We start from the raw sequence: 11,300 nt of genomic DNA on the forward strand, positions 1-11,300 counted from the left end.
ATAATCCTAAATGGTGATCATGTGATCTTGGGGCAACTATTGTAAATGCATGCCAGTTGCCAAGCACCCAAATTTGGATCACATGACCGTGGGGGGGGCATCTGAGTACTGGTTTACTTTTTTTAGTTGAGGCTTATCTGTACAGAAGATTTCAGAGAGGTTTTCCAAATTGTGTTACTGTGATTGATTGATCATATGTCATCAAGTCAATGTCAACTCTTAGCAACCACATGGATACATTTTCTCCAGGGTGCTGTGTCCCCGTCTTGTCTTTCAAGTCCAATGGTAGATACCTTTGACACTGTAGCTGAGTAAATCCATTTTATTGCTGGCCATCCTGTCCTTCTCTTTCCTTCCACTTTCCTAGCAATATTGTTTTCTCCAGAGAATTAGGCCTTTGTATAATGTATCAAAACAAGTCTGATTAATTTGAAACCTGGTCATTTTTGCCTCAAGTAAGAATTCTGGGCTCATTTGTTTGGTGTTCCATTTATTTGTTTTCTTCACTGTTAACTTACTCCACAGTAATAAGCATTTCTGGAATCCCCGCTATGCCTTGACCTGAGCTACCTCTCAATGCTAACATTAATGCTAATTGCCTTCTCCCCAGGTGTGCAGTGTTCTGCTGTCATCTTTTTGCACAGTTGTGAGGTTCTGCTTCTTATGGATGTACTCTTTCTGCAAAAGGCGAATGATTCATATACAACAAGGCCAACATGTCAAAGAAGTATGAAGTTAGCTTTAGGCTTGTCCACTCCATTTGCTGGTTTAAATTAAGCTTTCAATATCCTCATCAGATTGCTTATCTACTAAGTTATATGAATGTTGTGTAATTTTAATGTTCTTTTTCATTTTTATATGTCCCCCCCCCCTCCCCGCTTTATCTGTAAGCTGCCCTGAGTCTCTCTCGAGTGGGCGGCATACAAATCCTAATAAAACCTAAACCTAAACCTACTATTCATTTCTCCAAACAGTCTTGCTGTGTTCATCCTTTGCCAGGTCTTTCCTAATATGCATCTGGGCAATGTCAGCAGGTGTACCTGTGTGTGCGCGTGTGCGTGCGTGTGTGCGTGTGTCCGTGCGTGTGTCCGTGCGTGTGTTTACTGTTTCTATGATTCATAGCTATATAACTAGCTATCTCTATCTCTTTTTGTATCTCTTAGCTCTGCAAACTAGATCTGGCAATCCTGCCTATAGCTAACAGACCAAGAGTTCATTTTGTGCAAAGTGTATCAGATAGAGATTATTATCTTCCTAACAGTTGCCAAGATTTGATGAGATTTTGATCTGGAAAAGGATCCCTTAGCGTCAGAGCTGGGTAGTTGTCTATTTCTGCAAATCCCTCTGATTGGCAAGTGTCCCTTTTCCACGTTTCAAGCAAGGCTGAGCTTCATTTTGCAGTTCTCAGTGCTTCACTAGGAACATATGGCTTGAGTTTGAGAACAGTGAGGAGGGGTCAGAAATTAATGGATTCCTTTATATAAATGCTTGAGAACTTTCCAAAAATCTCTCCTTCAGGAAATAAAGCCAAAACTCACTGAAACACTCCTTTACCATAGAAGGCTTTATTTTTAAAACATTTTTGTCTGTTCATATCATGGTATTAGAAGAACTAAGATTTATTAAATTAGAGTAACTGTTAAAGCTGAACACTTACTTAAAAAAAAAAGAACCACTGAACAGTACCTAACATTAAAATGAAGTGGGAAAACAATGGAGACTCCTACAATCTGATTTCTTTAGTTTTTGTTTTTAAATCCTTTAAAAAGGTGTTATTATTGTTGTTTTGTTTCTTTTAAAATGCCAGCATCTATTTACTTGCAAAGGTCCCCAAATTAATACTGATGCATAGTCACTCTAAGCATTTGTGCTACACAAAACCATGTATGTCAATTTGGTTTTATGTCAGTTTTTGCCATTGTTTTAAAGGTTTGAAAAAGATATTGTCAGATTAATTTTACTGTCCGAGTGGATGCTGGGATGGGCTGGGCCTTCTCTCAGGGGTGAAATTTAGCAGGTTCTGACAGGTTCTGGAGAACCGGTAGTGAAAATTTTGAGTAGTTCAGACAACCAGCAAATACCACTAATGGCTGGCCTCAGAGTGGGGAGGGAATGGGGATTTTGCAGTATCCTTCCTCCTGCCACACCCACCAAGCCACGCCCACAGAACTGGTAGTAAAAAAATTGAATTTCACCATTGCCTTCTCTGGACATTGGGTGTTAGGATGGCCTGCTACATTCCCCTGCTGTTGCTTTGGATCATCAGAGAGCTTCTGCATTTGAAAGCAGTTTGTTTGGATCATCAGAGAGCTTCTGCATTTGAAAGCAGTTTGTCTGTATCCCTTTGAGTCAGGGATGATCCCTGGAGATTGCTGAACAAGTCCCTGTTGTTTTCTTGGTAAGATTTCCTAAGAGTTTTGTAATTGCCTGCTTCTTAGGGCTGAGAGAGACTAACTGACCCAAATGAGAGACTGAGTAACCCACTTGCTTTGTGCCCAAGAAGGACTAGAACAGATGTGGTATTCAGCCAGTTTTGGCAGGTTCTGGAGCGGAAATTTTGAGTAGTTCGGAGAACCACCAAGTAGGCTAGTCCCGCTCCCGCCACCTCCCAGCTGATCTTCTTTTGTTGCCCTGAACAGGAGAACAGAACTGGAAAGCAGGTTAGTGGGATGGAGAGGGAATGGAGATTTTGCAGTCACCTTCTCCCAGGAGTGGAGAGGGAATGGGGATTTTGCAGTATCCTTTCCCTGCCATGCTCACCAGGCCACGCCCACAAAGCACACCACGCCTGCAAAGCCACATCATACCCATAAAGCCATGCCTACAGAACCAGTAGTAAAAAAATTTGAATCCCACCACTGGACTAGAATCCCATTCTCCTGGTTTCTAGCAAACCACCACACCAAACGGACTAAAGCTAATGCAGTACTGAATCTGAATTCACTTTAATTTCAACAATAAAGACATTTATATTTGGGTTTTTCGCACAAATAAGAATGGATTAAATTGCTGTTTACTTTTTCTGTTTTGACCATAGGCTGCAAAAAAAGGGGCATCTATTTCAAATGGTTGATGATGGTGAGTTGGGAAAATGGAATGAAAACCCTTTGAAAAGCTTTGAAATTATTTCTACCTGGGACCGAAATAGCTATTAAGAGAAGCATCCTGGAGGAAAGAATATCTCTTTTGACAACTAAAGTGTAATCATTTCATAATCAGGAATCTTCCTTCCCAACATGCCTTGTACAATTTATCATTATTACTTCAATTCCACTAACCACGTATCACAGCCAGTGGCGGCTGCTTTTCCTCGACATGACTCAAGCCTCACAAAGGTAGCATCTAATTAAGTATGGAGTGCTAATCAGTGCTGCTAATTGTAACTGCGCTGTTGTAACTTGTTCCAAATTTAGCCAGGATCCAATAACAATTGATGCCATTGTTGACTTCTCCCAAACCATTGTGATCTCTGTGCAATCTTACTATTTTATAATCATTTCCAATTCTCTGTCTTCAATATTATTGCCTCTTGGAAAGGCTATTCGATAAATTAAACATAGTTCTTTTCAATGTCAAATATGTTGGGTATCAATCAGTCTCGATTTTAAAATCCTATCACCTTTTTTGCTTCTAGTAATTCTTACTGAGTCTGAATCTCTACGTTGTTTTTTTTTAATTTTATATAAATGACCGTGACAACATTTTTCAATCTGTATTTACTAGCACTTTGAATTGAACATGAAGCAAACTGGTAACCAAAGGATCTTGCAGAGCAATGGTGTAACATGCACTGAATGAGGAGTGCACAAAACTGCCTGCTCTTCACATTTAGCCCCATGTAGAGCCTATGACAGTAATCCATCCACTCAAGCATGAGTGACTGTTCTTCCAAGGCAGTGACTTCATTTGATGGTGCAATGTACCTGATATTTCCAAGATTCTCTCAAATATTTATAAGCTTGCTTAGGAGCTAGGCTTTTGAGGATAGTTTTATTTATGAGTTGAAGAGTTTCTTGTGAATTAGTGATTTCCCCCTTTTTTACTTCAATGATTGCATATTTATCAAATCCAAATGCAATACCACTACTTAATACATGAGCAGTATTTAGCAATAATTCCAGTTTGGTTTTTGACTTGGGATATAATTATATATCATCTATGTTAAAAAAAAAGATGGGAGGGTTTTTTTTCCCCAACCTTGCTCTGAACATTGCTAGTCATGTTTTGCCTTATTTGGAGCCAGCGGGATCATCCCCAACTTGAATAGTAAAGATGATACTGAAACACTTTGAAATATTTCCCGTTTTGATTTTATCTAATTCATCAAGCATTAAACATTAAATGTCCATGTTTCCATGATTGTTTCTATAAGGCCCTGGATACCCACAACTTTCATACTTTTCATGATCTAGCTATGTGAAAGTCAGATGCTTTTTTTGTTTTTGTACTCAAGCCATACATACTCACTTTGTTACATTTTGAATGTTTAGGACTGCTTCACTCGCGAACACCATTTAGTGGAAGGGGAATATCTAATTGAGATCATCATCATCATCATTATCCCAATTATGTATTCCCTTGCCTCAAACTGGCATTCAGTACTGGTAGCTGTTTTAAGAGGGAGAAACATATCTGGCTGCAGATTTCTGGACCAGTTGAATGTTCTGAATTTCAAAAGCATGCTGCCTCTGGATATTGCTATACCTGTGACGCAGGGACCAGCATTTCTGAGAAATGTAGTCTCTGTGGTGTTCTTGACAGTACTAAATGTCACAGTGCTCCTGATGTCAAGTTTGCAGCCTCAGGTGTGGGAATGAGAGGAGAGGAAGGAGGGAGAGGCAAGATCCTTTCTTTCATCCTATCCATCACTGCCAGAACAGAAACTCAACCCTTTTCTTCATCCGTTATTTATTACATCACCAAAACAACTTGGCTGGGGCCAGTATTATCCCTTTTGCTGGAACAGTATCTTTATAGTGCTCTACTTTGCACTACAAACTATGGCAGAAGAAAACTAAGCATTAGGATAAAATGTTCATTACCTTGGCAGCTCTTTCTTTAATTGCAACAAGAGATGATTCCCACTAAGAAGCACAGGTAAGGAAGGAAATGCTCAAAAGTAAATGGGGTGAGAATTGGAGTAGATGGTCTAATCTAGGGAAGGAAAAGCCTTCTTTGCCTTTACTGTGAATACTCAGTAAATGTTTGCCTTGGCAACAAGAGTCCTGTTCTTCCTCAGTGTCCAGATCTATTTAAAGCAAAGTTATTATCATTAAATTATGGATGCTTCCATTCTTCTGAAACTCTGCCTTCTTTGAGTAGCCAAAGAACACCTGGCTGATTCAAAGTTTTTATGGGTTGGAACAACTACATGAAAACCCTCTGAGATTGCCACAGATGGTGAGTGTTGCAGACAAGAAACCTTTCTTCAGCCACATAGATCAGATGAATTTCTCCCAACCCTCCATATATGGTGGCAGGGATACACAACTCTTCATCATGGCACAGAGAAAATTGCCTGCACCCCACTGTGAGCTTCTGTGCCCAGATGATCACAAATAACCAATTAAAGTCATCTCAATGTGCTGCTTTACCGTGTACTTCCCAAAATTATGAGAAAAGATATGCAGCGGCACACAAAAGCAGAGCTGCCTGCCTGGGGCAGTGATGAGATCTGAAAGCGAGAGTGGTGGAGATAAAGGCGGATGGAGGTACTTTGTGACTGAAAGTGCAGAGAAACAGCACAAATGATAAAAGGATTGGACAGATGGCCTTCTCCATAGTGGTTGCAAATAGCCTGTTCCATTTTCCTGAGGGAGCAGCTTCCAAACTTGTTGTGGCAGCAACATTTAATAGCTTTGCTGCTGAAGAGAGAGGGACCGAAGAATGCATGTCATTCCTTTCCCTTCGTGAACCTAATATAGTGCTACAGAGTCCCCTTAAAATCAAATGACGGACATTTTAAAAACAATTGCAGCTGAGGACCACTTTTTCATTGTAGCAACATGAAAACATCACCTGTAGCTTAAGAGATGGATGTTCACAAAAGGGTTTGTGTTCTCAGCCTTCCTGACAAGAGTCTTGCGTAAAGTGTCAGCAAAGTGGAACAAGTTAAACCTTGCTCTACAATCACATCCTATACACACCTGCACAGTTATGCCATCATGGGACAGGGCTTCTGTAGCAAGGCTAAGATGCCACATAAGTGCATCATGTTCTCAATTTGTCAAAAAAAAAAAACAAAACAGGTTGGCAGCCCTCTCTACCCTCCCTGGTTTATTTTCTCCAATTGCCAGTTGCTAACCTGGGTTTTAGCTGGCAAGAAATAATAAAAATGTTGTGTGTGGCACCCCCATCTACACCCACACCCACACATCCATCTCTCTCTCTCTCTCTCTCTCTCTCTCTCTCTCTCTCTGTATGTGTGTGTGTGCGCGTGTTTGTGTGTGTGTTTGTGTGTGTAGGTGGCTATAGTGTGGATGTTCATGCCCCCTAATCATCACCTCCCTAATCACCACCACAGCCTTTTGCATTCTTAAAAAACATTTCTTCAATATGACTATATCACCATATTGGTTTTGGAAATACCAACAAGGAATCTTAAAGTACAACCCACAACTTTAGGGGAGAAACACCTATTCATCTTACAATTGTTACATGCCATTTTTCCTGTCTGTTCTTGCTTGTTAGTATATATATTTTAAATGTTAAGTAAGTAAGTAAGTAAGTAGGGAAGGAAGGGAGAGAGGGAGGGAGGGAAGGAATCTTGTTGAGTAGGTATGGAAGTTATGTTAATGGAAAGGTCAAAGAATTTCTGTTTATTTTCCATGACTTGATTCTTTTAAAGTGCCTTGTAGCAGTCATCCATTTATGAAAGAGAGCACCATTAATAATATAAATATCAAAGAACTGCAGATGAGAACAATGGTATTTGCACTTCACTTAGTCTTCTGTTTTGGTACATTAAAACTTTCTCCTTCTTCTTTTTAAACAAACAAAAACAAACAAAAACATAAAACACATACAACCTTCTTCCATTTCATGTAGCATGTCGTTTGGTTACAAGATTTTGTGTGTCCTTTCCATGGTCACCACTTACAATTATATATAAAATCACAAATTGTTCATTAGATAAACATAAGTACATTATTGTTATATGTCAATTTTTCAACTGTAATTATTATTTCTTAATTTTAAACAAAATATTCTAAATATCGAATCCATACATACAAAATCATTTTGCATCAATAGTTCAACTCCAATTATTATTCCTACATTTTAAACAAAATATTCTATATATTGAAATCATACATACAACATCATTCCATTACATCGTTCTGATCTGTTTAACAGTGCTAAACCCTTATAGTATTGCAAATATCATTCTATTATTCTTAAAATATAAAAGGTTCTCCCACTTTTTCCATTATCATGATTTTTTACCTAACCATTGATAAAACAAATACCAAACCTTGTAAAATTGTTCATCTTCTTGTTCTCTAATTTCAAATGTCAATTTGCTCATTTCCACACATTCCATATTTTTTTGAATAATTTCCTCCTGCATTGATATTTTCTCATTTTTCCATTTTTTTTTTGCAATTTATTGACCCTTGAAGGACATGATCTATTGCTGGGATGGCATGCCCTTTTATGGTACAAGGGAACTAAAACACAAGGTATTTTAGAAGACATTACCTACGGGAGGCTTTGCTAATAAATTGGGAGAAGATTAAAAGACAATATTATTTAAAAATTCCAATCTGGCTATCAACTATTGAAGCCTTTTTATACGCAATAATATACAAAAAGGAACAAACAGATGTGGTGAAATATTGATTGCAGAGGGTGAACTTAAATCTATGCTGGAACTGGAAAAGGAAGGTATAAAGATGAACTGGTTTTCATATGTGCAAATACAATCTAGATATGACAAGGACCGTAAAGAGGAAGGTTTTTATGATAAAATGACTGAGTTAGATAAAATTTTTATGTGTACTGATGAAAAAGTAATTTTAAAACTTTATGGACACTTACTAGAGGTTAAGTTAGAAGAAGAACAAGTTAAAGGAACTATGATAGCTTGGAGGAAAAATTTGGGGCATGGGATCCAATTAGAGAAATGGCAGAAATTGTGATCTCAAAATTACAAAATGACAATGTCAACAGCATATAAAGAAAATTTGTACAAGATGTTTTACAGGTGGCATCTACCCGTGACGAGAATAACAAGAATGTTCAAGAATAAATCAGAAAAGTGTTGGAGATGTCATCAGACACCGGGTTCATATTACCATATGTGGTGGACTTGCGCAGAAGCGAAAAGATATTAGTCCAATCACAAGCCATATTATTTCTGCAACAGCTTGTGAAAAATCCAGCTAGATGCATTTTTTTAATCCAACTTGATTGCTGTGACTTTTTAAAATGAATACTGCATCCATCCATTTGTATTCAGATGTATTGCTGTGTTCAGAACCTTGCCTGAATTCTTAAATCCTTCCTTGGCTGTGATTGGTGGATTTTCTGAAGCCTTATAATGAATATTTTGAACAAATACAACTGCTCATGTTTTTAGGTCACCACTATACGAGAGAGTTCAAATCCAAATGTTAATCTTTGGATCAAACTAGGATCAGAGATGCTCATTACCGATGCAAGAATAAGACTGATCCCGTGGAACTTAACATCCATCACATGCAAGGTTTTTAAAAAAATCTTCCTGGTGACAGATGTTCTGTGAGCAGTTAATATTTTTAGGATCATAAAACAGCCAGTAAAACAATAAACAGAATAAAGCCATTTACTATATTAAAACTGAGAATAAACCATCAGTATTTTCATTTTTATTGCAATTCTAAAAAAGACTTAAAATTATAAATGTCAGATAATGTAGAGAGCTTGACAGTTGAAAATTTAGCCTTCTCCTATCTGGCCTTTCAGATGCGTTTGGATGCCAAATGACAAAATTCCAGCTAGTATGGGAAATCTGGGAAATTCAGAATCCCAATATATCTGAAAGATGCCTTGTTAGGGATCTTTCATGGACTCTCAGTGGAGGCTATTTTGCAATTTGTGCTGTAATTAAAAAACAGCAAGAGAATTGCTCTGTCCTGTGCCCCCACTTTGCCTTCCTTTTGATAAGACCACCATATCATAAGGAGGTTGCCCATCCTTCCCAAGTAGTTCCCTTCAGATGTACACATAGCTATGGATTATCAGGAATTACCATTCGAGCCAAAAAAAGTAGTGGTATGAAAGATCTTGATTTATTCAGAGATCTTATATTTTTCAACAGCCTGGGCTTGGAGCTTGGCTCCAAGTCCTAAAGTCTATAGTGAGATTATCCTGCTGGAAAATCTCAACCACAGGAAATAACAGTTTAAGAGGCAGCTATTCTATTTGAGGACTTGAAGTGATATTCATTGAATACAGTAAGCCCAGAACTAATTTTTAAACCAAATGATAATTGATTGGGCTCAGGTTTTAAAAACCATGTTTTTCCCGAAAATAAGACCTCCCTGGATAATAAGCCCAATTGGGCTTTTGAGAGCATGTGCTAAAATAAGCCCTCCCTGAAAATATTGCAACACAGCAGCAGCCATGAGGTGACCACTCTCGCCGCCTCCTGGACCTCAAAAATAATAAGACCTCTCCGAAAATAAGGCCAAGTGCTTATTTCGAGGGTCAAAAGAAAATAAGACCCTGTCTTATTAGTATTTTTAAAATTAGGATATATATGTTCCTTTTTAACAATATATTGCTATTGCACACTCAATAGACAACAGTGTAGTGTAAACATAACTTTTATATATACTGGAAAACTGAAAAAATGTGACTTGTTTTATTATGATATTCACCATATTGCAGTGGTCTGAACTGAACCGACAAGATCTCGGAGGTGTGCCTGAATGCTGTTATGAAGGTGAAAGGGCTCCAAAGTCACATTCCATTTTTGCTCTAATTTGGTACTTTTAAAAAAGGCTGGGGCCTGGCATGGGAAACTGATATTCATTGCAAAGTTGTGGAATAAAGTTGTGGATCTCTGGTTTCTCCTTTGCCTTTCAGGTATCCTTCATAGTTTGCCCCTCTTTTGGCTTCCTAGGCCATTGGTCAATACTTTATGGCAGAGGTGGGGAACTATGCCCCCTTTATGACTTGTGGACTTCAACTCCCAGAATTCCTGAGCCAACATGGCTGGCTCAGGAATTCTGGGAGTTGAAGTCCACAAGTCATAAGAGGCTGATAGTTCCCAACTCCTGGCTAAAGGCCTCTGGTTAAAGTCCAGGCTGTAAGCCATCCCTCAGTTCAGGCTTTCGGTAGCAAAGATCAATCTAAAGAGGAAAAAAAAATGATACAGAAATGGCAAAGGTGGGAAGTAGCCCTCTCTCCTCTCGGAAAGCCAGAAAGTGAGAAAATCACACCTTCTAGGCTATCATTTTCCCCCTTCAACTGTGAAGGGCAATAATGGGATACCAGGAAAATATACGGCTGTTTTAAAGACCTGCAGACAGGTAATGTGTTGCACTCTATATCTATCTATATCTATATCTATATCTATATCTATATCTATATCTATATCTATATCTATATCTATATCTATATCTATATCTATATCTATATCTATATCTATATCTATATCTATATCTATATCTATATCTATATCTATATCTATATATCTATATCTATATCTATATATCATCTATATCTATATCTATATCATCTATATCTATCTGTTGTGACGTCTTCTGTGAGTCTTTTCGGGATGCAAGATTAACACTGCAGCTGGGACTCGTTAGTGGCGTGTTCTGGGGATAAAAGGATGGATGGTGCCACGCCCTGGTTGCAGGAGTCAACATTCCTTCGTTCATTCATGCATTCAGTGATCATCGGTCGCGGTTTATTTGAGATACACTTGGAGAAGTGATTTGCTTTCTGTATCTCTGATTCAAGGAGACCCTTGGAGAAGTGCATTGCTTTGTAAGAGTTTTTGTTTTGTATTCTGTTATCTTCTTGAAAGAGACTTTATTTCTGTTTATTTTTGGGCTCGCAGCCAGTCTGAGCCGAGAACTGATAAAGAGAGTTCCTTTTAAGTTTGTTTGCCTGTCATCTCTTAACGAGCAGAGAAGGGGGGGACAGAACATATATCTATATCTATATCTATATCTCTATACCCATACCCATACCCATACCCATACCCATATCTATCTATCTATCTATCTATCTATCTATCTATCTATCTATCTATCTATCTATCATCCATCCATCCATCCATCCATCCATCCATCCATCCATCCATC

Source organism: Thamnophis elegans, chromosome 1 (genome assembly GCF_009769535.1).
Source record: "Thamnophis elegans isolate rThaEle1 chromosome 1, rThaEle1.pri, whole genome shotgun sequence".
Taxonomy (NCBI): domain Eukaryota; kingdom Metazoa; phylum Chordata; class Lepidosauria; order Squamata; family Colubridae; genus Thamnophis; species Thamnophis elegans.